Source organism: Moschus berezovskii, chromosome 21, assembly GCF_049115385.1.
Source record: "Moschus berezovskii isolate FMDL1 chromosome 21, NW_MosBer_1.0, whole genome shotgun sequence".
Classification (NCBI taxonomy): domain Eukaryota; kingdom Metazoa; phylum Chordata; class Mammalia; order Artiodactyla; family Moschidae; genus Moschus; species Moschus berezovskii.
Genome location: NC_142480.1, coordinates 48,060,064 through 48,086,162, shown reverse-complemented (window position 1 = coordinate 48,086,162; position 26,099 = coordinate 48,060,064). Strand labels below are relative to the sequence as shown.

The 26,099-nt window shown below is 41.9% G+C and overlaps 1 protein-coding gene across 1 annotated transcript in view; it reads right to left on the bottom strand.

The window, feature by feature from the left end:
- The window catches only part of BLM (BLM RecQ like helicase), a 92,533-nt gene extending 87,940 nt beyond the window's left edge, over window positions 1-4,593 (bottom strand). The window contains exon 1 of the mRNA XM_088829610.1: window positions 4,457-4,593. The gene's annotated coding sequence lies outside the window, so the exon portion shown is untranslated. The remainder of the gene's footprint in view (window positions 1-4,456) is intronic.
- Between the last annotated feature and the right edge of the window lie 21,506 nt (window positions 4,594-26,099).

Here is a 26,099-nt window from a genome sequence, read left to right as displayed (position 1 = left end):
AATGGAATACTGTGATAATTTACAAGATAAATGACAACCACAAAGACTGAGAAGCTACACGGAATAATTTAAAACTGGGGAAAAAAAAACCCCAGTAAATTATGAATACACTAAGGTTATTTAGAAATTTTAAAATTTAAATTTCATGAGAAAATAAAAACAGCTGAAGTGAGTGAAAGACGAGATTATGACTGCAAAATTTTTTCTTGATATTGAAAACATGGTTCATTAAGATATAGGACTTTTTAGATAAAGTAAACTCAATAGTTCCTTGCTATTCTTCAAGAACAAAGTCCCTGTGTCATAATGCCAAGAACTTCCACTAGCTGATTTCAACTTGTATTTTCACTTTGTGCCAGGGATTGTAGGAGGCATTAGAGGACAGATAGGCAAGACATAATTATTACCCTCAATGAGCTTCTAGACGAGTAGGAAATAGACATGCCAATAAATAATTATAATGGAATGGGGTAAATCCTACAATAAAGTCTTTTCTTAAAAGTCTTATGATTTCCCAGATGAAGGTAAAATTCAGGAAAATCATAGAGCAGCTTTTCAAAGAATACTGAATTGGATCTTGAAGGACAACTGGAACCTTTCTGACAGGGTGGAAGTTGTGAAGAGTAGTCAACGCACTATTTTTGCAAAGACTGGTGTGGACTAACAAGGGTTAGAGGAGACTGCTCAAAGGCCTCATGTATCAAGCTACAAGTAATGGAGACCCTCAATGGCTTTTGGCATTTTGCTCCCCAAAATACTCTGCAGTTACCCATGGACCTCTTTTTCTATCCTTTCTTCCCTTAAACGGAATAAATACAAAATACAACCCAAGTAATATACTGCTGTAATGCAATCCCATGAAATTTTTCACAGAATTAGAACAAATAATTCTAAAATTCATACAGAATCATAAAAGACACCAAATTGCCAAAGCAATTGTGAGAAAAAAGAACAAAGCTGGAGGTATTGCTCTCCCAGACTTCTGACTATACTACAAAGCCACAGAAATCAAAACAGCACAGTACTGGCATAAGAACAGACACATAGATTAATGCACCAGGATAGAGGGCCCAGAAATAAACCCACACACCTGTGATCAATTAATTTATAATAAAGAAGGCAACAATATACAATGGAGAAGAGTCTCCTCAACAAGTGGTGCTGAGTAAAAAAAAATCCCAAACAAAAAATGGGCAGAAGACTTAAACAGACATTTTTCAAAGACACACAGATGGCTAACAAGTACATGAAAAGATGCTCAATACTGCTAATTATGAGAGAAAATGCAAGTCAAAACAATGAGATAACACCTCATAATATCAGTGATATCTGACTCAAGATATCAGTCAGAATGGCTGTCATCAAAAAGCCTACAGATGATAAATGTAGGAAAGTGGAGAAAAGAGAACCCTTGTATACTATTGATGGGAACGGTGCAGGGATCAAGGAAAGCAATATGGAGGTTCCTCAAAAACTGAACTACCAGATGATCCAGCAATTCCATTTCTGGGCATATATCTAGAAAAAATGAAAATACTAATTCAAAAAGATACATGCATCCCAATGTTCATAGCAGCACTATTTACAACAGCCAAAACATCGAAGTAATGCATCAGCAGATGAATGAATAAAAAAGATGTGGTGTATACACACACACAGAAATAAATAATACTCAGCCATAAAAAAAATGAAATTCTGCCATTTGCAGCAATATGGGTGGGCTGCGACCATTATCCTGCAACAACATTTAATGGAGTATAATCTGGAGAAGACTCCTGAGGAGTCCCTTGGACTGCAAGGAGATCCAACCAGTTCATTTTAAAGGAGATCAATCCTGGGTGTTCATTGGAAGGACTGATGCTAAAGCTGAAACTCCAATACTTTGGCCACCTCATGCAAAGAGTTGACTCACTGGAAAAGACTTTGATGCTGGGAGGGATTGGGGGCGGGAGGAGAAGGCGATGACAGAGAATGAGATGGCTGGATGGGCATCACCAACTCGATGGACATGAGTTTGAGTGAACTCCGGGAGTTGGTGATGGACAGGGAGGCCTGGCGTGCTGTGATTCATGGGGTTGCAAAGAGTCGGACAGGACTGAGCGACTGAACTGAACTGAACTGATGCTATATACCTGAAACAAACATAATACTGTAAATCAACTATACGTCAAAGAAAAATATTACATGTTAAAATATACAGTTAACTAGTACTACTATATTTAATATAGTGTTTATATTTAATTTTATATATTTCCTTTAAAATTTTTTTTATTTTAAATATTTCAAACATACAGAAAAGTACAGAAAATAGAACAATTCCCATGTACCCACCAACTAAACTTAAGAATTTAGGTTCTGTCCTGTTGTTGTTTAGAACCCACGGACTGTAGCCCGCCAAGCTCCTCTGTCCATGAGATTTCCCAGGCAATACTGGAGTGGGTATCTCCAGGGGAATATTCCAGAACCAGGGATCAAACCTGCATTTCATGTATTGGCAGACAAATTCTTTACCACAGAGCCACCAGGAAAGTCCAAACTCTATACTATTTCTCTTTTAAAGGCATAAAACATTTCAGATATATCTAAAATCCTATTCACTTCCCCTATCTTCCTCTCCAGAGACTGTGACTATCCTAAAGTGGATGTGTATAATTCCCTGCACATGTTCTTTTACTGCACATCTAACACTACAGTCTTTTTCCAATTTTTAAATCCTGGGTTTCCTCATCAGTAAAATGAAGGCAATAGCTCCCGGGTGCTGGGAGGATGAGAAATACTGTGCATAAGGTGGTTATCATGGGGACTGACACTGAAAATGATTCAAGATTCAGAAATTTCCTTTCCTCCTACTAGACCATGTTACATTTTGACAGTTAGCAGCCTGGCTAACTAAATGTTGTTTCAACTTAATTCTATTTATTATTTCACACAGAATACTCTGCCTCTCCCTTCTCTAATTTCGGCTCTCTCACCTACCCTCTCTCACTATGTCACTTAATCTTTTTTTCTTTTTTTTTTAATTGAAGTCTAATTGCTTTACAATGTTGAGTTAGTTTCTGCTGTAGGATAAAGTGAATCAGTTACATAAATTGCTCTTTATTCTTGACAGGGGCACAGGAGTGCTATTTATCCACGCTGGTCTGGTCGCACCAGGAGCTGTCAGGCTATTTTTCTCCATAACTTGTGGCCGACTCTTTTGTGAACCCATGGACTGTAGCCCGCCAAGCTAAGCCCCTCCATCCATGGGATTTCCCAAGCAAGAATACTGGAGTGGGTTGCCATTTCCTTCTCCAGGGTATCTTCCCAACCTCGGGATCAAATCCACATCTCCTGCATTGGCAGGAAGATTCTTTACCACCAGGGAAGCCCAAGCTGTCAGGCACCTGCTCCATTTCAGGCCATTAGATGTCCAAAGTCCCAAGTAACCTAAGGACAAGTAAGGGGTACAGGAGGAATCCCCCTGTTGTACAAGGTGTTTTGGGATCTAGTAGTTCTTAATTCAAATCCTATCTCTAGCGTTTAATCACCAAACGCCCTTTCACAAAGACACTTGTTTGTGCTCTAGTCTCAATGGCTAAAATGAGAACAATCCTATCCAGTTTTCCGGGTGGTGATAAAAGAACCCTTACTAAGTAGTAAGTAGTCTATGAAGCATTTAAAGGCATATACAGCAATGGCAACCCACTCCAGTACTCTTTCCTGGAAAATCCCATGGACGGAGAAGTCCAGGGGGTCGCAAAGAGTCGGACATGACTGAGCGACTTGACTTTCACAGCATTAAGTCGGTTCAATACTAACAAAACTCCAAGATGTAAAATAGGTCATCTCCTTTATGTGAGAAGGAAACTGAGGCACTTTAAGTAAGAGTTGGAGAGTCACATACCTAGTATGTGCAGAGGCCGGCATCTGAACTTAGGAAATCTGATAGTCTGTGCCCGTAACCATTTCCCTTTGCTGGGGGTAAACTACAGTTTTAAGATAAAGGGGTGCCGGGCACGTGGTACACAGCAGACACTCAAAACACCACTGCCTGGCTAATGATTGTGGAAGGCCATTTAGAAAAGTACAATGTTTTGGTTTTCCCTCGGTAGAGAAACGGGGTAGTGCCAGAAATCTAGACAGTGACTGTTCTGTGCCAGGCATCAGGGTAGGCGCTGGAGCACACGAACAAGAACATAGTGGGTGCTAGGCCGGCTCTGCCCCCGACGCCTTGAGACAGCCTGGTAAAGTTAGCCCCGGCCCCCGGGCCTCTGTTTCCGCATCTGAGGGTCCCTGTGCGTCTCTTCTCTCCTCATGCCGCTCGCGGGACTGGAGGACTCCGGACTCTGGCCTAGCCGAACCGAGGGAGACAACGGGAGGAACCGGAGAGGCCTCCCTCTCCACCCCTGGGCCGGATGGCCAGGAACAGAGCTGGGCCAGGCGGACAACCCGTAAATCAGCGTGCGCGGGAACTCACCTCTCCTACAGTGTGGAAGCTGGCGGAACCAGGATCTAAACTACCCGCGTCGCTGCCAGAGCCCCGGCGCCCCGCGCCAGCTCATTTCGCGCCGGAAGCCGACAGATTCCGATTGGCTGCGTCCTGAAGAAGCCGACCAATACTGTCCTTCGGTGGCACCTGTCCCCCGCCCCGTGGGCTGCTGGGGCGGGATACGCGTACGGGGCCGAGAGGGGCACGTATTCGCAAAGCCCAATCAAAGCCCGGAATTCGAGGTCAGGTGACTACAGTTAATCCCCCGGGCTTCCGGCCTTGGCAGAGACCTTTGTTTTTAGTGAATTACAGAGTGTGTTGCAAAAGTCTGTCAGTGAGAAAGCCTCCTGGTACTCGACTGTGGCTGAATTGAAAACCCCCGCGTTTAAGGGGAGCCTGAGGTTTTTGAGTTCCCATAGGCCCCGCCAAGGCTCTGCGCCCCGGTCTTTTTGGTTCTGTCTCTGAGACTTTGACTCCTGTCCTCTCCATCTGCTTGGTAACGCTGGCCTCTACCTCACACAGTATCTTCTAAGTGAGCAACTGGAAACTGTCATTGATGGAGAAAGGGCTGTCAAACTCAGGTGCATGCAGGGACATGTTCAGTGGCTGAGTGAAAACCTGTGCTGAGGTTCCAAGTGATTTTTTTCCAGCGGACTGTGGGCCCTCTGATGCCAGATTGTCTTTACTTCCTAAAGAAATGAATTTATTTCTCCTTAAAAAAAAAAAAAAAACTGAAAAATCTGTTTCAGTCCTATTTTGTGAGTAAAATCTGCTAGGTTTTTTCCTTTTTCTAAAATTAGAGTATAATTGCTTTACAATGTTGTGTTAGTTTCTGCTGTACAACAAAGGTGAATCAGCTGTTTGTATACATATATCCCCTCTCTCTTGACTCTCCCTCCTTCATCACCACCCCATGGCACCCCTATAGGTCATCACAGAGAACAGAGTTGAGCTCACTATGCTATACAGCAGCTTCCCGTTAGCTATCTGTTTTTTAAATGTTCAGAAACAAAGCTGTATGGGACAATCAGAACACATTGCTGTTGAATTACTCTAGGAAAAAAGCAAAAGCAGAGCCAGCTAAGCAGACTTTTAATAGCAAAATAATCAAACAGGAAGCAGGATAGGGACAAAGAACAAAGAGTGAATAATTTACCAAAAGAATAAAGCAATAACTTTCAAATTCAAAGGGTACCACAAGTAGGATCCTCTCTTCAGAATTCAATAAAGTTTGACGCTCAGCTGAAATCGCCTAAACCATACACTGCCTGAATTCTCCTTTTGCTTTTTTCTTCACTGTCTTTCAACTTTGTGCTCTTGTCCAGTGCCAGGCATTGTGCCAGGCCCTGGAGAGTGTCCTTATGGAGTATACACTCTTTTAGACATCTTTTGAGGAGGCAGATACTTGTGCACTTTATAATGACAACAGAAGCGGTAACAGTGCTGACCTATGTTACAGAGGTACCTAGGAGGGCAGATTTGTCAGGTTAGGTGAGGATTTCAAAAGGTGTGCTGATAGCTGAGAGATAAATAGCATGTATGATCTGTAGGCAAAGGCCGGGAGATGAAAAACTATGTAAGGTAGCTTTAAGAAACTATCAGAAAAGGGGGAAATAGAAATTACACATTAGAGGAAACAGATGACACACCTCAGTTTGGACTTCACTCTGAAGACAAATAGCAATTGTTGGTTTTGGGGGCAAGTGAGATAGGGAGACGTTTGTGTACTACTCTTAAGTAAAATCAATGATTTTATATATATGTATATAGCTATGTGTATATGCTGCTGCTGCTGCTGCTAAGTCACTTCAGTCGTGTCCAACTCTGTGTGACCCCATAGACGGCAGCCCACCAGGCTCCCCCGTCCCTGGGATTCTCCAGGCAAGAACACTGGAGTGGGTTGCCGTTTCCTTCTCCAATGTGTGAAAGTGAAAAGTGAAAGTGAAGTCGCTCAGTCATGTCTGACTCGTAGCGACCCCATGGACTGCAGCCTACCAGGCTCCTCCATCCATGGGATTTTCCAGGCAAGAGTACTGGAGTGGCTTGTCATTGCCATGTGTATATATACATATATAAATAAATGTATCTCCACCACTCAAGTTATATACCATTTCCAGCACCCCATAAGATTCCCTTGTGGAACTTAAATTGTGGAGTTAATTTCTGCCCTTTTTTTTCTGAGCATAGTATCTTCAAGATTCACCTGTCTGTGTACCAGTAGTTCATTCTCTTTTATTACTGTGTAATGTAGAGGAAAACTGAAAAATTTTGAAACGGTCTAAAAACATGAGCTCTGAAATGGTTGAAAAATTGAGTATCCAGTAAAACCATGGTGCTGCTAGCACACCCCTCTGGGATATCTGATTGATGAGTATTCCATACCTTTCAGTTCAGTTCAGTTCAGTTCAGTCACTCAGGCATGTCCGACTCCTTGCGACCCCATGAATCACAGGACGCCAGGCCTCCCTGTCCATCACCAACTCCCGGAGTTCACTCAAACTCATGTCCATCGAGTCGGTGATGCCATCCAGCCATCTCATTCTCTGTTGTCTCCGTCTCCTCCCGCCCTCAATCCCTCCCAGCATCAGAGTCTTTTCCAGTGAGTCAACTCGTCGCATGAGGTGGCCAAAGTATTGGAGTTTCAGCTTTAGCATCAGTCCTTCCAATGAACACCCAGGATCGATCTCCTTTAGAATGGACTGGTTGGATCTCCTTGCAGTCCAAGGGACTCTCAAGAGTCTTCTCCAGCACATTGTCATGGAAATAACTTAGTGTTTTTAAAGATCTATTATTGTGTACAGAAATGCAAATTGTGTCAGTGCAATGTATTTTATTACTTCACTGTGGGCTTGAACAGTTCTGCCAGGTTTTGCATCTATTGTAAAACATTTCATTATTCCTCATTTATTATGTGCCTGCCTGCAGTACTTTGAACTTTTCTTTGAGCTTTGTATTAATATCTTCCTGGGTCTCAATAATTAATGACTTAAATATTAATAAAACCTTTGATACATTGATTTTATATCTATGTGAGAGCCTTGATTGAACTAGATTTTTAAAATTATTCTTTAATAATAGTCTGCAGTTGTATGCACACAGTACAGTTTATTTAATTTTTTCCCTTTGCCCATTATAAAGCTTCTATGGATGCCTTTGTATAAATCTTTTTGTGAATAAATGCATTAATATTTCTTGGTAAGTATCTAGGAATGGAATTTCTGAGTCATGGAGTAACTTTGGTGAAGACGGACTTGTTTTCAAAGTGATTGTACCATTTTACACTCCCACCAACACCATATGAGTTTCTTACTTTCTGCATCCTTGCCAACACTGGGAATTGTCAATCTTTTCCATTTTAGGTATCTGTAGTTATTCTATGGTATCTCATTGCAGTTTAATTCACCATTACCATAGAAGGTTTTTATGAGGAAAGGGACTGAATAAATTTACATTTTAGAAAATTCTTTCTGGCTCTTATGTAGAAAATGATACTTGTACACCAAAGCTCATAGCGGCATTATTCACAATAGCCAAAATGTGGAAAGAAGCCAAGTGTTCATTGGCAGATGAATGGATAAACAAATGTGGTCTATATATGCAAAGGAATATTATTCGATCTTAGTTCAGTTCAGTTCAGATGCTCAGTCATGTCCGACTCTTTGCGACCCCATGAACCACAGAATGCCAGGCCTCCCTGTCCATCACCAACTCCTGGAGTTCACTCAAATTCATGTCCATCGAGTCGGTGATGCCATCCAGCCATCTCATTCTCTGTCGCCCCTTTCTTCTCCTGCCCCCAATCCCTCCCAGCATCAGACTCTTTTCCAATGAGTCAACTCTTCGCATGAGGTGGCCAAAGTATTGGAGTTTCAGCTTTAGCATCAGTCCTTCCAATGAATACCCAGGGCTGATCTCCTTTAGAATGGACTGGTTGGATCTCCTTGCAGTCCAAGGGACTCTCAAGAGTCTTCTCCAGCACCACAGTTCAAAAGCATCAATTCTTCGGCGATCAGCTTTCTTCACAGTCCAACACTCACATCCATACTTGACCACTGGAAAAACCATAGCCTTGACTAGATGGACCTTTGTGGCAAAGTAATGTCTCTTCTTTTTAATATGCTATCTAGGGTGGTTATAACTTTCCATCCAAGTAGTAGGCGTCTTTTAATTTCATAGCTGCAATCACCATCTGCAGTGATTTTGGAGCCCAAAAAAATAAAATCTGACACTGTTTTCACTGTTTCCCCATCTATTTCCCATTTGGTGATGGGACCAGATGCCATGATCTTAGTTTTCCGAATGTTGAGCTTTAAGCCAACTTTTTCACTCCCCTCTTTCACTTTCATCAAGAGGCTTCTTAGTTCCTCTTCACTCTCTGACAGAAGAGTGGTGTCATCTGCATATCTGAGGTTATTGATATTTCTCTCAGCAATCTTGATTCCAGCTTGTGCTTCTTCCAACCCAGCGTTCCTCATGATGTACTCTGCATATAAGTTAAACAAACAGGGTGACAATATATTGCCTTGACGTACTCCTTTTCCTATTTGGAACAAGTCTGTTGTTCCATGTCCAGTTCTAACTGTTGCTTCCTGACCTGCATACAGGTTCCTCAAGAGGCAGGTCAGGTGGTCTGGTATTCCCATCTCTTTCAGAATTTTCCACAGTTTATTGTGATCCACACAGTCAAAGGCTTTGGCATAGTCAATGAAGCAGAAATAGATGTTTTTCTGGAACTCTCTTGCTTTTTCAATGATCCATCAAATGTTGGCAACTTGATCTCTGGTTCCTCTGCCTTTTCTAAATCCAGCTTGAATATCTGGAAGTTCACAGTTCCGTATTGCTGAAGCCTGGCTTGGAGAATTTTTAGCATGACTTTACTAGCGTGTGAGATGAGTGCAATTGTGCGGTAGTTTGAGCATTCTTTGGCATTGCCTTTCTTTGGAATTGGAATGAAAACTTACCTTTTCCAGTCCTGTGGCCACTGCTGAGTTTTCCAAATTTACTGGCATATTGAGTGAAGCACTTTCACAGCATCATCTTTCAGGATTTGAAATAGCTCAACTGGAATTCCATCACCTCCACTAGCTTTGTTCGTAGTGATGCTTTCTAAGGCCCACTTGACTTCACATTCCAAGATGTCTGGCTCTAGGTCAGTGATCACACCATCGTGATTATCTTGGTCTTGAGGATCTTTTTTGTATAGTTCTTCTGTGTATTCTTGCCACCTCTTCTTAACATCTTCTGCTTCTGTTAGTTCCATACCATTTCTGTCCTTTATCGAACCCATCTTTGCATGAAATGTTCCCTTGGTATATCTAACTTTCTTGAAAAGATCTCTAGTCTTTCCTATTCTGTTGTTTTCCTCTATTTCTTTGCATTGATCGCTGAGGAAGGCTTTCTTCTCTCTCCTTGCTATTCTTTGGAACTCTGCATTCAGATGCTTATATCTTTCCTTTTCTCCTTTGCTTTTCGCTTCTCTTCTTTTCACAGGTATTTGTAAGCCCTCCTCAGACAGCCATTTTGCTTTTTTGCATTTCTTTTCCATGGGGATGGTCTCGATCCCTGTCTCCTGTACAGTGTCATGAACCTCTGTCCATAGTTCATCAGATACTCTGTCTATCAGATCTAGTCCCTTAAATCTATTTCTCACGGCCACTGTATAATCATAAGGGATTTGATTTAGGTCATATCTGAATGGTCTAGTGGTTTTCCCTACTTTCTTCAATTTAAGTCTGAATTTGGCAATAAGGAGTTCATGATCTGAGCCACAGTCAGCTCCCAGTCTTGTTTTTGCTGACTGTGTAGAGCTTCTCCATCTTTGGCTGCAAAGAATATAATCAATCTGATTTCGGTGTTGACCATCTGGTGATGTCCGTGTGTAGAGTCTTCTTTTGTGTTGTTGGAAGAGGGTGTTTGCTATGACCAGTGTGTTCTCTTGGCAAAACTCTAATAGCCTTTGTCCTGCTTCATTCTGTGCTCCAAGGCCAAATTTGGGTCACTAGGTGCCCAATATGCTACCGGAGATCAGTGGAGAAATAACTCCAGAAAGAATGAAGGGATGGAGCTAAAGCTAAAACAATACCCAGTTGTGGATGTGATAGGTGATAGAAGCAAGGTCCGATGCTGTAAAGAGCAATATTGCATAGGAACCTGGAATGTTAGTTCCATGAATCAAGGCAAATTGGAAGTGGTCAAACAGGAGATGGCAAGAGTGAGTGTCGACATTCTAGGAATCAGTGAACTAAAATGGACTGGAATGGGTGAATTTAACTCAGATGACTGTTATATCTACTACTGTGAGCAAGAATCCCTTAGAAGAAATGGAGTAGCCATCATGGTCAACAAAAGAGTCTGAAATGCAGTACTTGGATGCAATCTCAAAAATGACAGAATGATCTCTGTTCGTTTCCAAGGCAAACCATTCAATATTCGATCTTAAGAAGAAATGGAATTCTGATATATGCCACAGCATGAATGAACTTTTCATACTGTTCATGGAGTTCTCAAAGCAAGAATACTCAAGTGGTTTGCCGTTCCCTCCTCCAGTGGACCATGTTTTGTTAGAACTCTCCACTATGACCTGTCTGTCTTGGGTGGCTCTACACAGCATGGCTCATAATTTCATTGAGTTAGTCAAGGCTGTGGTCCATGTGATCAGATTGGTTAGTGTTCTGTGATTGTGGTTTTCATTCTGTCTGCCCTCTGATGAATAAGGTTAAGAGGCTTATGGAAGCTTCCTGATGGGAGAGACTGACTGAGGGGGAAACCAGGTCTTGTTCTGATGGGCGGGGCCATGTTCAGTAAATCTTTATTCCAATTTTCTGTTGATGGGTGGAACTGTGTTCCCTCCCTGTTGTTTGACCAGAGGCCAAACTATGGTGGAGGTAATGAAGATAATGGCACCATCCTTCAAAAGGTCCATGCAATGCCACACTCAGTGCCCTCGACCCCACAGCAGGCCACTGCCAACCCACACCTCTGCTGGAGACTCCTGAACACTCACAGGCATGTCTGGGTCAGTCTCTTGTCGGGGCACTGCTCCCTTCTCCTGGGTCCTGGTGCACACAAGCTTTTGTTTGTGCCCTCCAGGAGTCTGTTTCCCCAGTCCTGTGTAAGTTCTGGCAGCTCTATGGTAGGGTTAACAGCAACCTCCTCCAAGAGGGCTTATGCCATACCCAGGTCTACTGCACCCAGAGCCTCCGCCTCTGCAGCAGTCCACTGCTGACCTGTACCTCCACAGGAGACACTCACACGCAGTTCTGCCTCAGTCTCTGTGGGGTCTCTGTGTCCTGTTGCTCACCAGCTTTGTTAGAGCCCTCCAATCATCTCTGGTGGGTATGGGGTTTAATTCTAAATGCAATTTCACCCCTCCTACTGTCTTACTGGGGCTCATCCTCTGCCCTTGGACATGGGGTATCTTTTTTAGTATGATCCGACATTCTCCTGTTGATGGTTGTTCAGCAGCGAGTTGTAATTTTGGAGTTCTCCCAGGATATGAGCACACATCCTTCTACTCTGACATCTCAAAAGGCAAGATGGGTGAGGATGTTTGCTATGACCAGTGCATTCTCTTGGCAAAACTCTGTTAGCCTTTGACCTGCTTTGTTTTGTACTCCAGGGCCAAATTTGCCTGTTACTCCAGGTATCTCTTGACTTCCACTGGAATGGGTGAATTTAACTAAGATGACCATTATATCTACTACTGTGGGCAAGAATCCCTTAGAAGAAATGAAGTAGCTATCATAGTCAACAGAAGAGTCCAAAATGCAGTACTTGGATGCAGTCTCGAAAATGACAGAATGATCTTTGTTCGTTTCCTAGGCAAACCGTTCAATATCACAGTAATCCAAGCCTATGTCCCGACCAGTAATGCTGAAGAAGCTGAAGTTGAATGTTTCTATGAAGACCTACAAGACTTTCTAGAACTAACACCCAAAAAGGATGTCCTTTTCATTATAGGGGACTGGAATGCAAAAGTAGCAAGTCAAGAGATACCTGGAGTAACAGGCAAATTTGGCCCTGGAGTACAAAACAAAGCAGGTCAAAGGCTGACAGGGTTTTGTCAAGAGAACACACTGGCCATAAAAACACCCTCTTCCAACAACACAAGAGAAGACTCTACACATGGACATCGCCAGATGGTCAATACTGAAATCAGATTGATTATATTCTTTGCAGCCAAAGATGGAGAAACTCTATACACTAAGCAAAAACAAGACTAGGAGCTGATTGTGGCCCAGATCATGAACTCCTTGTTGCCAAATTCAAACTTAAACTGAAACAAGTAGGGAAAACCACTAGACCATTCAGATATGACCTAAATCAAATCCCTTATGATTATACAGTGGAAGTGAGAAATAGATTCAAGGGATTAGATCTGATAGAGTGCCTGAAAACTGTAGATGGAGGTTCATGACATTGTACAGGAGTCAGGGATCAAGGCCATCCCCAAAAAAAAAGAAATGCAAAAAGGGAAAATGGTTGTCTGAGGAGCCCTTACAAACAGCTGAGAAAAGAAAAGATGTGAAAGGCAAAGGAGAAAAGGAAAGATACACCCATTTGAATGCAAAGGTCCAAATAGCAAGGAGAGTTAAGAAAGCCTTCCTCAGCGATCAATGCAAAGAAATAGAGGAAAATAATAGAATGGGAAAGACTAGAGATCTCTTCAAGAAAATTAGAGATACCAAGGGAACATTACATGTAAAGATGGACACAATAAAGGACAGAATGGTATGGACCTAACAGAAGCAGAAGATATTAAGAAGAGGTGGCAATAATACACAGAAGAACTATACAAAACCCAGATAACCACGAGGGTATCACTCACCTAGAGCCAGACATCTTGGAAAGTGAAGTCAAGTGGGCCTTAGAAAGCATCACTACGAACAAAGCTAGTGGAGGTGATGGAATTCCATTTGAGCTATTTCAAATCCTAAAAGATGATGCTGTGAAAGTGCATCACTCAATATGCCAGCAAATTTGGAAAACTCAGCAGTGGCCACAGGACTAGAAAAGATCTGTTTTCATTCCAGTCCCAAAGAAAGGCAATGCCAAAGAATGCTCAAACTACCGCACAATTGCACTCATCTCACACGCTAGCAAAGTCATGCTCAAAGTCTCCAAGCCAGGCTTCAACAGTATGTAAACCGTGAACTTCTAGATGTTCAAGCTGGTTTTAGAAAAGGAAGAGGAACCAGAGATCAAATTGCCAATATCCATTGGATCACTGAAAAAGCAAGAGAGTTCTAGAAAAACATCTACTTCTGCTTTATTGACTACACCAAAGCTTTTGACTGTGTAGATCACAATAAACTGTGGAAAATTCTGAAAGAGATGGGACTATCAGACCACCTGATCTGCCTCCTGAGAAATCTGTATGCAGGTCAAAAAGCAACAGTTAAAACTGGAAATGGAACAACAGACTGGTTCCAAATAGGAAAAGGTGTACGTTAAGGCTGTATATTGTCACCCTGCTTATTTAACCTATATGCAGAGTACATCTTCAGAAATGCTGGGCTGGATGAAGCACAGGCTGGAATCAAAATTGCCGGGAGAAATATCAATAACTTCAGATATGCAGATGACACCACCTTTATGGCAGAAAGCAAAGGAGAACTAAAGAGCCTGTTGATGAAAGTGAAAGAGGAGAGTGAAAAAAGTTGGCTTAAAACTCAGCATTCAGAAAACTAAGATCATGGCATCTGGTCCCATCACTTCATGGCAAACAGAAGAGGAAACAATGGAAACAGTGACAACTTTATTTTTTTGGGCTCCAAAATCACTGCAGATGGTGATTGCAGCCACGAAATTTAAAAATGCTTGCTCCTTGGAAGGAAAGTTATGACCAAACTAGACAGCATATTAAAAAGCAGAAAAATTACTTTGCCAATAAAGGTCCATCTAGTCAAAGCTATGGTTTTTCCAGTAGTCATGTATGAATGTGAGAGTTGGACTATAAAGAAAGCTGAGTGCCAAAAAATTGATGCTTTTGAGTTGTCGCATTGGAGAAGACTCTTGGGAGTCCCTCTGACCGCAAGGAGTTAGAAGCAGTCAATCCTAAAGGAAATCAGTCCTGAATATTCATTGGAAGTACTGATGCTGAAAGCTGAAGTTCCAATACTTTGGCTACCTGATGTGAAGAAGTGACTGATTGGAAAAGACCCTGATGCTGGGAAAGATTGAATGCAGGAGAAGAAGGGGACGACAGAGGATGAGATGGTTGGATGGCATCACTGATCTGATGGACATGAGTTTAAATAAGCTCTGGGAGTTGGTGATGGACAGGGAAGCCTGGCATGCTGCAATTCATGGGGTTGCAAAGAGTCGGACATGACTGAGTAACTGAACTGAACTGATGAATGAACTTCAAAAACATTCAGTTCAGTTCAGTCACTCAGTCGTGTCTGACTCTTTGCGACCCCATGAATCACAGCATGCCAGACCTCCCTGTCAGTCACAAAAGGACAAATATTTTATCATTTCTGCTTATATGTGGTACTTAGAATTCAGAGAGAGAAAGTAGAATAATGGTTAGTAGGATCTGGGGGTGAGGGGGTGTCATGAGGAGTTACTGTTTCATAGGCAGTGTTTCTGTTTGGGGTGGTGATAAGTTCTTCAGTTGGACAGTAGTGATGGGTGCACAACAATGCGAATGTAATTAATCCCATGGAAGTGTATATTTAGAAATGGTCAGTATAGTAAATTTTATATCACATATGATTTAACACACACAGACACACATACATGCACAAGGCTGGTGTTCAACAGTGGCAGTTCTTGTCTCAACTATAACTGCAGAATTTTAATTTTTGGAAGTGACTGAGTGATGGCGTAGAAAGAAGCCATGCCATTAGAAGAAGAATTTATTATGTTTCCCAAGAAACACCACATGGGGCCATATGGGGAAGCACCAGGTTTGGTCAGGAGTCAGAAAGGAACAAGGGGAATGCCTCGGTCAAAGCCTTTACCAGGGTTTCTCCAGGAAAGGGCAGGTATATCAGGGAAAATAATGGGTTAGCCAAGAAGTTCTAAGAAACTTCCAACCCAGTAGTTTAGGATCAGTTAGTTTAAAGAATTCTTTTGAACTTTAGGGCTTTGGAGCTGTCCCTAAATGTCTGGTACCTGGCCTTGATTTAGATATCAGAGGAGAGTTAGACAAATTTGGCTATTACTTTGGCCTTGTGATTAGTAGACATTACGTAGACAAAAGCAGAGTCTAAGAAAACAGCAACCCCTCTCCACCTAGGAGCATTTTCCAAGCAGCCAGTGCTAGGGGCTACGTGTGGCCTCAGCTACATATTAGGCATAAAATAGCAGCTTCCATAGCTTCACTATACATCCTTTCATATCTTTTTACACTTGTACATTTGGGATTGTTACCTTTTAATAGTATTAATTACATAAAATAAAAAACTAGAGGTTGCAATGGTATTGTATAAGCCTTAGTAAGAACAAATCCTATTATACCAAATACATTACATTTTCCAAGTATGTAAGATAAGTATATTTACACTTCTAAACACTTGGGAGCAAAGTAAACAGAACACAATCAAGAGACCAAGTAGATGGGAAAAGATCTTAATTAAATTTAAAGATATGCATAGTTTGTCTTTTGTTATGTTTGCTAAGAAGATGCAAGAAGCTTTCTGAGATATCCAGTGGTAACTACAAAGTTCTTCCCAGAGTATTCAGTGTTATCCATAAAGAACTTCTGCTTCTGTGTAGGAGGTAGTCAGTATCAGTAGGTCTTCATTTGTGCAGCAACAATTGCAAAGAAAAAAAAAAAAAGCATAAATTACAAAACTCACAATTTAAAAGACATCAGAGGGTTTCTCTGGTGACTCAGTGGTAAAGAACCACCTGCCAGTGCAGGAGACATGGGTTCGATCAGGAAGATCCCACATGCCTCAGAGTAACTAAGCCTGTGAACCACAACTATTGACCCTGTGCTCTAGAGCCCAAGAGCAGAAACTATTGAGCCCACAGGTGGCAACTACTGAAGCCCACACGCCCTAGAGCCGTGCTCCACACCACGAGAAACCACTGCAACTAGCGAGTAGCCACAGCTCCTCGCAACTAGAGAAAAGCCCAAGCAGCAACGAAGATCCAGCACAGCCAAAATAAAACTTAAAAAAGACCTCAGAGAGCAGTAGGAGCAGAGAAGGAAGATCTCATTCTAGATGAGCTGAGATTGTTTTTCATTTTTTCCCTGAGTCACTGCCATGCTGAAGATTGGATTTGGCTTACATTGAACTATTGAGGCCACTCAGGCTCCTATTATAGACGAGAATCTAGATGCAAGGCTCTTTTTCCTATGGATATTTACTGAGTGATAGGGTAGACCAGGGGGTGGTGATGGTGGGGCTGGGGCATGGCCTGGCTGGGGGCCCAAGCTGGAAAGGTATCATAAGGCCTACAGTCATTTGGTAATTGGAGGGTGGAGTCTCACTGGGGAGAAGAGCCTGCAAACACACGAGCTAGATCTCACACTCAAGATAACTAAAATCAGAGGCGGACTGAACCCAACTAAAGCTGCAGCTCACTCCAACTCAGCTCAGTTCCCGATTTCATTGAGGCATCCCTCCCTTTAAGATATATTGTCTAACAGAGGATAAGTCAACCCTCTAGGGGAAAATGGGCTTCCCAGTTGGCCCATTTCGTAAAGAATCTGCCTGTCAATGCAGGAGATGCAAGAGGCGTGGGTTTGACCCCTGGATTGGAAAGATCCCCTGGAGTAGGAAATGGCAACCCACACCAGTATTCTTGCCTGAAAAACCCCATGGACAGAGGAGTCTGGCAGGCTACAGTCCATGGGGTTGCAAAGGTTCGGACACAACTGAGCACACACACGCACATTAGTAGGGAATATGGTTAACTTCGGTGTCTGTGATTCTTTCATATACAATATTTGGCATATGATAAAAAAATTACAAGTCATAGAAAAAGCCAGTATGGTAGACTGAGCAATGTCCTCCCAAAGATGTGTCTGTCCTAATTCTTAGAACCTGTAGGGACTCTGCTGATGTGATTCAGGATCTTGAGATGGAGAGAGTATCGTGGCTTATCCAGGTAGCCCAATAAAATCACAAAGTCAGAGTCAGCAGTAGTGGAAGGATGGAAATGAGAGTTTGGAGTTATATGGACAAAGGGTCACAAGCCTAAGGATACAGGTGGCCATCAGAAAAAGATAAGGAAAAGTATTCTTCCCTACAGTTTCCAGAAGGGACCCACCCTGCTGACACCTTGACTCTAGTCCAATGAGACTGATTTTGGATTTCTGACCCCCAGAACTATAAGATGATAAATCACTATTTATTAGTCTTAGACTTCTAAATTTGTAGTAATTTATTAACTAGTAGTGGGAAACTAATACAACTGGACAATGTGACTGATAATCAAGAGGAAAAATGAGGCAACAGAAGTAGACCCGTATCTGACCTGGATATCAAAGACTTTAAATAACCATTTAAGGGAATATAAACTGGTGCAGCCATATTTTCCCTACAGGAAATACGGAGGCTCCTCCAAAAACTAAAAATAGAGTTGTCATATGATCCTGCAATCACAGTCTTAAGCACATATTCAGAAAAAAGCTATTAATATAATTCAAAAACATATATGTACCCCAATGTTCGTTGCAGCACTGTGTACAATAACTGAGACATGGAGGCAACCAAATACACTGACAGAGGAACAGACCATGATGTGGCACACACACTGGAATACTACTCAGCCGCAAAGAGTGAAATGATGCAGTCTGCCACAGCAGGCATAGACCAGGAAGTCATCATACCGAGTGAAGCAAGTCAGAAAGAACGGAAAATACCGTATCATATCACCTATGTTTCAGTTCAGTTCAGTTCAGTTCAGTCGCTCAGTCGTGTCTGACTCTTTGCGACCCCATGAATCACAGCACGCCAGGCCTCCCTGTCCATCACCAACGCCCGGAGTTCACTCAAACTCATGTCCACAGAGTCGGTGATGCCATCCAGCCATCTCATTCTCTGTTGTCCCCTTCTCCTCCCGCCCCCAATCCGTCCCAGCATCAGAATCTTTTCCAATGAGTCAACTCGTAGCATGAGGTGGCCAAAGTATTGCAGTTTCAGCTTCAACATCAGTCCTTCCAATGAACACCCAGGATTGATCTCCTTTAGAATGGACTGGTTGGATCTCCTTGCAGTCCAAGGGACTCTCAAGAGTCTTCTCCAGCACCACAGTTCAAAAGCATCAATTCTTCGGTGCTCAGCTTTCTTCACAGTCCAACTCTCACATCCATACATGACCACGGGAAAAACCATAGCTTTTTAGAACCTCACAAATAAACTTTTATGAAACAGAAACCGACTCACAGAGAACAGATGTGTGTTTGTCAAGGGTTAGGGGAGGGCAGGAGAGAGATGGATTGGGAGTTTGGGATTAGCAGATGCAAATTATTATTTATACAATGAATAAATAGCAGGGTCCTACTTCATGGCACAGGGAACTATATTCAATGTCCTGTGATAAACCATGATGGAAGAGAATGTGAAAAAGAATGTATATACATAAAACTGAATCGTTTTGTCATATGGCAGAAATTAACACATTGTAAAGCAACTATACTTCAATAAAATAAATTTTAACAATGAAATAACCATTGAAATATGTTAAAGAAAATAGTAGGATCAATGAACAAATGGTGGCAAGTGATGAAATTTCAACAGAGAATATGTAAATATATAAAAACCAAATGAACATTCTAGGATTAACAATATCTGAAAGGAAGCATTCAGATGCGCTGAGCAACAGACCAGATGCAGCAGAGGCAAGAGATTAATAAACTTGAAGACAGGCCAATAGAAAATATCCAAACTAAAGTACAGAAAGATAAAGGAATGGAAAGAACAATGCTAACTACAAAGTTTTTGTTTGATGTCTTCCCAGCATACAATATTTAGCCAAGAAGATTATTCATTTCATCTTCGAATGTTTGTTGTAGCAGATACAAGGGAATTTGTTTACTTCAATTGTAAGTAAACTTACTTTGCGAATCGTATCGCAGACACTCCTACTAGACTCTTGGACCTAGTTTTCTTCCATAGATTGCAAGTAATATAAAGTAAAGCTTCCAGTGGATCTGGATCTAAAAATCACATTCATTGTCTAACTCTGAAATCCAGTTTTCACATTTTCAAAATGAAGGTAACAGTATATATCTCATAACTTTAGCATGAAGATGAAGTGACATAAAGCCCTTAGCATAATAATGCCTGGCACAGGGTAAACATACACTTTTATTAGCAGTTTTTCCCTAAGCAGGTACATGTATATGTCAGAAGAAGCATCAGAGGGAGTACGAGGTAAAGGACTTTCACTAAATGAAATGAGCCTCAGTGAAATCAGGGATGTAAAGCTCCATAAAGAGATATAATGGGGCTCTTTACTATGTTTACACACTGTTTATTTTTCTTTCTGGTTGACCAGGTGTTCGTTGCTGCACTTGGGCTTTCTCTTCGTGCAGCGAGAGGGGGCCACTCTTGGTCGAAGTCCTCAGGCTTCTCTTGTTGCAGAGCACGGGCTCTAGGACACACCGGCTTCAGTAGTTGCGGCTCTCGGGCTCTAGAGCACAGGCTCAATAGTTGTGGCACGTGGGGTTAGTTGCTCTATGGCATGTGGGATCTTCCCAGACCAGGAATTGAACCTGTGTCTCCTGCACTGGCAGGCAGATTCTTTACCACTGAGCTGTCAGGGAAGCCCAGGCCTTTGTTTTCTTGAACCCACTCCATCATTGCTCTTAGAAATTAATCTCTCATTTCTCTTTCTCCCTGCTGAAGGCTTAAGGGCTTTTACCTGATCTCCTTAGAGAACCCTACCTTCTCAATAGGCTTAGATTTTTTGAACTATATTTTTGGACTATTGTTTTCTACCTTCATTATCACTTTATCTTTCCTCTGAGCCAATAAACACAGAACTGGCTTAAATTGATGAACTGGAGGGGAAGGGATGATAACAGAAAGAAATAAAAATGTATCAAGTAAGGGACTTTCCTGGTGGTACGGTGACTAAGAACCAGTGTTCCCAATGCAGGGGGCTTGGGTTTGATCCCTGGTTGAGGAACTAGATCCCACATGCCACAACTAAGTATTCGCATGTCACAGGTAAAGTTGCTTGCCACAACTAAGACCCAGTGCAGCCAAATAAATAAATATATTTTTAAAAGTATATCAGGTAAGGAAGGGTTCCAGCTATGATATAATCTTTGGTAACAGATTAGCCTCCCTCCCATAAACAACCATAAAACTGGACCAAAAAATATGGGCAACCATTCTCATTTGCCTTGGACAACAGACAGTACCTGACACTGATCCTTGAGAGAAGGGAAACTCATTAGATGTATTCCCAAATCATTTTTGTTCTCTGCTGGGAAACAGTTTTCAACCATAGCATAGCAAGCTGAAGTCCTAGCAGAGTAGGAATGCCTTGCTGAGTTGAAGAGACAGAGATCAGAGCTCAGGGTTGTTGAAACAGCTACAATCTGTAGATTGTAGGTCATGGCACTGACAAAGATGTTGCTATGAAGTGTGGGAGGCAAAAATCAATGTGTGTGTGTGTGGGGTCCCCTGTGAATACTTGACTCAGGTCTGGGATGCATATGTATAGGAGAAGACTGCCTGAGGCTTTCCAGAGAGAGATTGCTACTAAGTTGAGGATAAAATAAATACTAGAAGTCAAGCAGATAAACAGAATCTAGAGCCTCTAAAATGTACCAGCCACAGTGTCCATTAAATTGTCTAAAATTTCTACATATGTCAAAAACAAGGAAATGTGAACCACAGTAAAAATAACAAAAAAGATTCAATAGAAACTGACCGCGAGATGGCCCGGATGCTGAATTTAGCAAAGACTTTAAGAAAATCATTATATATATGTTCAAAAACCTGAAACAAAATGTGTTCAAGGAATTAAAAGAAGATATGGTCATAAGGAGTGAAGTAATGGGGAATCCAGCCCAAATGTATGCAGTGGGGTAGGGGGTCTAGGGATCTTTCAAACTGCTTTCGCCCAGTCCTCATTAATTTATACACTTCTTTACTCCCAATTCCAGAGATACCTGGTTCTATCAGTGGCTGTGCCTTTTCAGAATTCCATATTAACTGGGTTGGTTTTCACTTTTGTCCCCTAGTAGTCCATGACCTGTCTCTTCCTGGATCTGCTAAAAATCACCATTCCTCTTCTGCTGTCTAACTTCCAAAATTTTGTTACTGCTGTCTTCTCTGTTCTCTCATCTTTGTAGATATATTGCAGTTTTAAAAAATTACTATGATTTTAGCAGGAGTTTTAGAGGGAATGAATCTAGATGTGAATGTTTAATCTGCAGTTTCAGCCTGCAACTCCTGTATTAGTTCTTAAAAGTGATTTAAATAATGTAACGTTTCCTGGAAACTGTTCTCATCCAATATGTTAACAGCCTTCTGTTGGCCTCCTCCTCACTAAAAGGCCCAAATGAGATTTCTTATTCTCTTTCTTCTTGTGCTGTCAAGGGCCACAAAGACTCTAAAATAAATTACGATTATGCCTGTCCCAAGCCCATTAGTTGGACATGACAAATCAGTTAAAAAAAAAAAAAAAAAGAGAGACATTCATTTTCTTCTAGGGAAGTAGCCATCCTCAAGGGACCTGGGCTCACCACGGTCTCACAAATGCATACCTTCTTGGACATGTCTGGCTTTTGTCGACAGTAAATATTAAATTATACTTCAAATATAAAACCTCTACTGCATCTAACTCAAGCTAACCACATTAAATGATTACCTAGGTCTTAAAATCTAAATGGATTTTCTTCCCTTAAACAAGTCCTGTCAGCCCATGCATTAGGTACCCTTGATTCTATAGTAAGCAATTCACTCTTCTCTGCTATTAAAAAGCAATATTTCTTCTTGTGGTACAAAGACTAACGGAGACAATTTCCCATTGCTGTTACAATGCTCTGTTCAGTTGGCAGCACCAGATGTGCCAGACTGTGTTCTGTCTAGAACTACAGTGACTGGACATCTGTCTCCTGGAGCCTCCTGTTTTTGCCTTTGCTGTTGTTCATTGTTCAGCCCTAAGTCACGCCAGACTCTTTGCGACCCCAGGGACACTACCCCACCAGTTTCCTCCGTCCTCCGCTATCTCCTGGAGTTTGCTCAAATTCATGTCCATTAAGTTGGGGTTGCTATCTAACCATCTCATTCTTTACCGCCCTCTTCTTTTGCCTTCAAACTTGCCCAGGATCAGGATCTTTTCCAATGAGTCAACTCCTTCCATCAGGTGGCCAAAGTACTGGAGCTTCAGCTTCAGCATCAGTCCTTCCAATGAATTTTTAGGACTGATTTCCTTTAGGGTTGACTGGTTTGATCTCCTTGCAGTCCAAGGGACTCTCAAGAGTCTTCTCCAATACCACAGTTTGAAAGCATCATTCTTCGGTGTTCCACCTTCTTTATGAGACAACTCTCACATCTGTCCATGACTACCTCTAAATGCGGAGAGGTCTGCTCCTCTTCAGGTACAGCACTCCTTTTGAAAACCAAAGTACAATTCCTATCTACTGTCCAAGTATGTTAGTACTACATTTCAGTCATCTTGGCTGGTCATATTACCCTTACACATTGTCCCCAACTAAATCCAGCAATTTCACTTCTAACTCCAACAGATTCAAAACCTCGTATTTGTCTTACTGTTTTTGAAAACATATCTGTTTGCCTTTATACAATTCTTCTCCTCTCTTTTTTGTTAACAGAATCTTGATTTCCTGCAGACATCTCTATACATATCCCTCCTCCCCTAGAAACTACCACTATTCCCAGTCCAGGGGCAAATCTTGATTAATTGGATACCATCCCCTGAACGGGGATTGATCCAATATGGATACAGTTCTGCCAGTGAGATACGAGGAGGAATCTCCTGGGGAAACTTCTGAGAAAAGTTTCTTCATTCCCCCTCACAGACCCCCACAGAGTCATTTTCTTTTGGAACTGCAGCCACCTTCTTGTGATGGTGATCTAGGCTGAGGAGGGCAGAGGAGAAAGATGGAAGGACATCTTACTGTCGACTTTTACACAGATGGATCTATTCATTGGTTTCAGTGCTCGTGTGTGACGTCTGCATAGGTGATGAACTGACTGCTTTCCTCAAAACACACCCTTCATATAAATCTGCCAATATTTTTATTTGTTCCAGCTGACTTTAGGGTTGCTCATATTTGTGGCCAACTGGAAAGCAACAAAGTGAAAAAAAGTCTCCAAATGTCTTTAGATTAATGACTTTCCCTGCCTTCTAACTGTCTTCTAAAGAAGTCTTATGAGGTCCTCCAAGTCAAAACGCCATGGCTACTGCAACCATTTTCTCTTTTCTCGGGCCATGACTTTATTTCCTTCACCTTTCAACTGTCTCCTCTGAAACTTTAACTTTCTTGAATGTTGCTCTGCTCTGAAACCAGGCTCAAAGTATACAGGGACATCTGCTGAGGCCAAATGGTCTTCAACCAGCTCACCTTCACTCCCCAGATGGCCACTTGATGGCGCCCAAGAATCTTCACTTTAGTGGCAAGATCGGTGGGATGGCTCCCGTGAATCAAGCGGTGGGGTATGACAAAGGAAGCCTGATAAAAGTTATCAGTGTGTTCCAACATGTTTCGTGAGTGGTAGTACTGTCATGTCAGCCACTTTTAAGGATATAATGGGAGGTGACAATCCACAACAGAATCATTCTGTTTGGTTTCATCCAGATGAACAAATACTGATACATATTCATTGGATATACAAAAATATCACCATGTGCAAAATATAATATACTCCCATAATCAAAGAGCTGTGAAAAGTTACCATACTCAGATTTGAAATACTACTATTATTTAATATAATGGAACACACACTTCATTGGTCAAACTGGAAGCCTTTCAGAAACAGAATTTAATTGTCAGCTCTCACTGTAGATTCATCAAGGGGGTAAAATGACAAAACAGTATCTTAAAAACTATGTTGGCCAATATATGCACAGAAACCTGAGTCAGATGGCCTAGATCTTGCCCTTAGTTCTTGGGAGTATAAGATGAGTGGTTATCAAAGAGGCAAGACTTTCTCATCTTGATATATTAATGGGTTGGCCCATGAAACTTCCCACTATGCTCCCAGAGGCACACACTGAAAAGAAATCATGTATTAACTGACTCTCTACTGAAGTTGTGCAAAGCATTTTTTGGGAAATTTTGTCAGGGCCTTTCATTCATAACTGTCCTATCACAGCAAATTATGTTGGTGCTTTACCTACATCCCCTTGGGTCCCTCTGATTTTAATTCTGATGTGTGTTTTCTTCCCCTATATATCAAGCAATTCTTCCACATCAGCTGTGTGTCCTATAATTCAACTCAGTTCTGATACTACCTACCTAAAGATAGATATCCACAGTTTAAGGCTAAATCTTACAAGACTCTCCCCCACCCCCAGATGCCAATCATAATTCTAGGTATTCACCTGGGTTTCTGATCAACCACTCAAGATCAGAGGTTTCTATGACCCCCTTTTTGGATTTCATTAATTTGCTAGAGCAGCTTAGAACCCAGAGAAATATTTTACTTGGTAGATTACCAGTGTTTTCTAAAAGGATATAACTCAGAAACAGTCAGATAGAAGAGATGCACATGGCAAAGTGTGTGGGCAAGGTGCAGAGCTTCCATGCTCTCTCTGAGCACCTCTCCCTGAATTTCCACATGTTCACCAGCCCAGAAACTCTCCAAATCCTGTCCTTTGGGGGTTTTTATGGAACCTTCATTACCTAGGCATGATTGATTAGATCACTGACCATTGGTGACTGAGCTCAATCTCCAACCCCTCTCCCCTCTCTGGAGGTCAGGGGGGTGGAACTCAAAAAGTTCCAAACCTCTAATCACATGGTTTGCTTCCCTGGCAACCAGCTCATCCTTAGGTGACCCAACAGCTTCCCAAGTCACTTCATTAACACAACTTGAAACCAATACAATATTGTAAAGTAATTAGCCTCCAATTAAAATTAAAAAAAGAAAAGACACCTTATGGTGTCTTTATCACACAGGAAGTCCCAAGGATTTTAGGAGCCCTACGCCAGGAACACGGTCAAAGACCAAATATATATTTCTTATTATAAATCACAATGTCAATTCCTTTTACCCTTTCTATTTTGTCATCCTCCAGCTTCCGTGCCTTGGGTTTGTAATGGCTTATAACTGCGACCTCATTCAGAGGATCTCCCTTGGGCTATGGGGGCTACTTTGGAATAGGAATTCCCTGAGAGTTTGTGTTCTCCTCCCTACTGGGTCCATGCTACCGGTTGGCTCAGGAGTATGAAAGTACAGATCTCTTGTTTAAGAAGGATGAACTACGTGAGGTATAGAACTGCCCCCTGGATCAGGCTGAAGTTGGGGCTTGGCCAACATCATACTCTTCCTGGCTTCTTCCGTTCTATACCTCTTTTCCCCATTCCTTTCCTTGTTTTCCCTGGAGCACTTCTGTTGCAGTGAAAAGGAAAAAAGAGGAATGAGTTGTTCTCTTTCCCTTTCCTGAGAACAAAGAATATAAGAGAACAGTGAGGAGCCTGAACATTCCTAGTTTTTGTTTTTACTTTAACTGCTTCTAAATC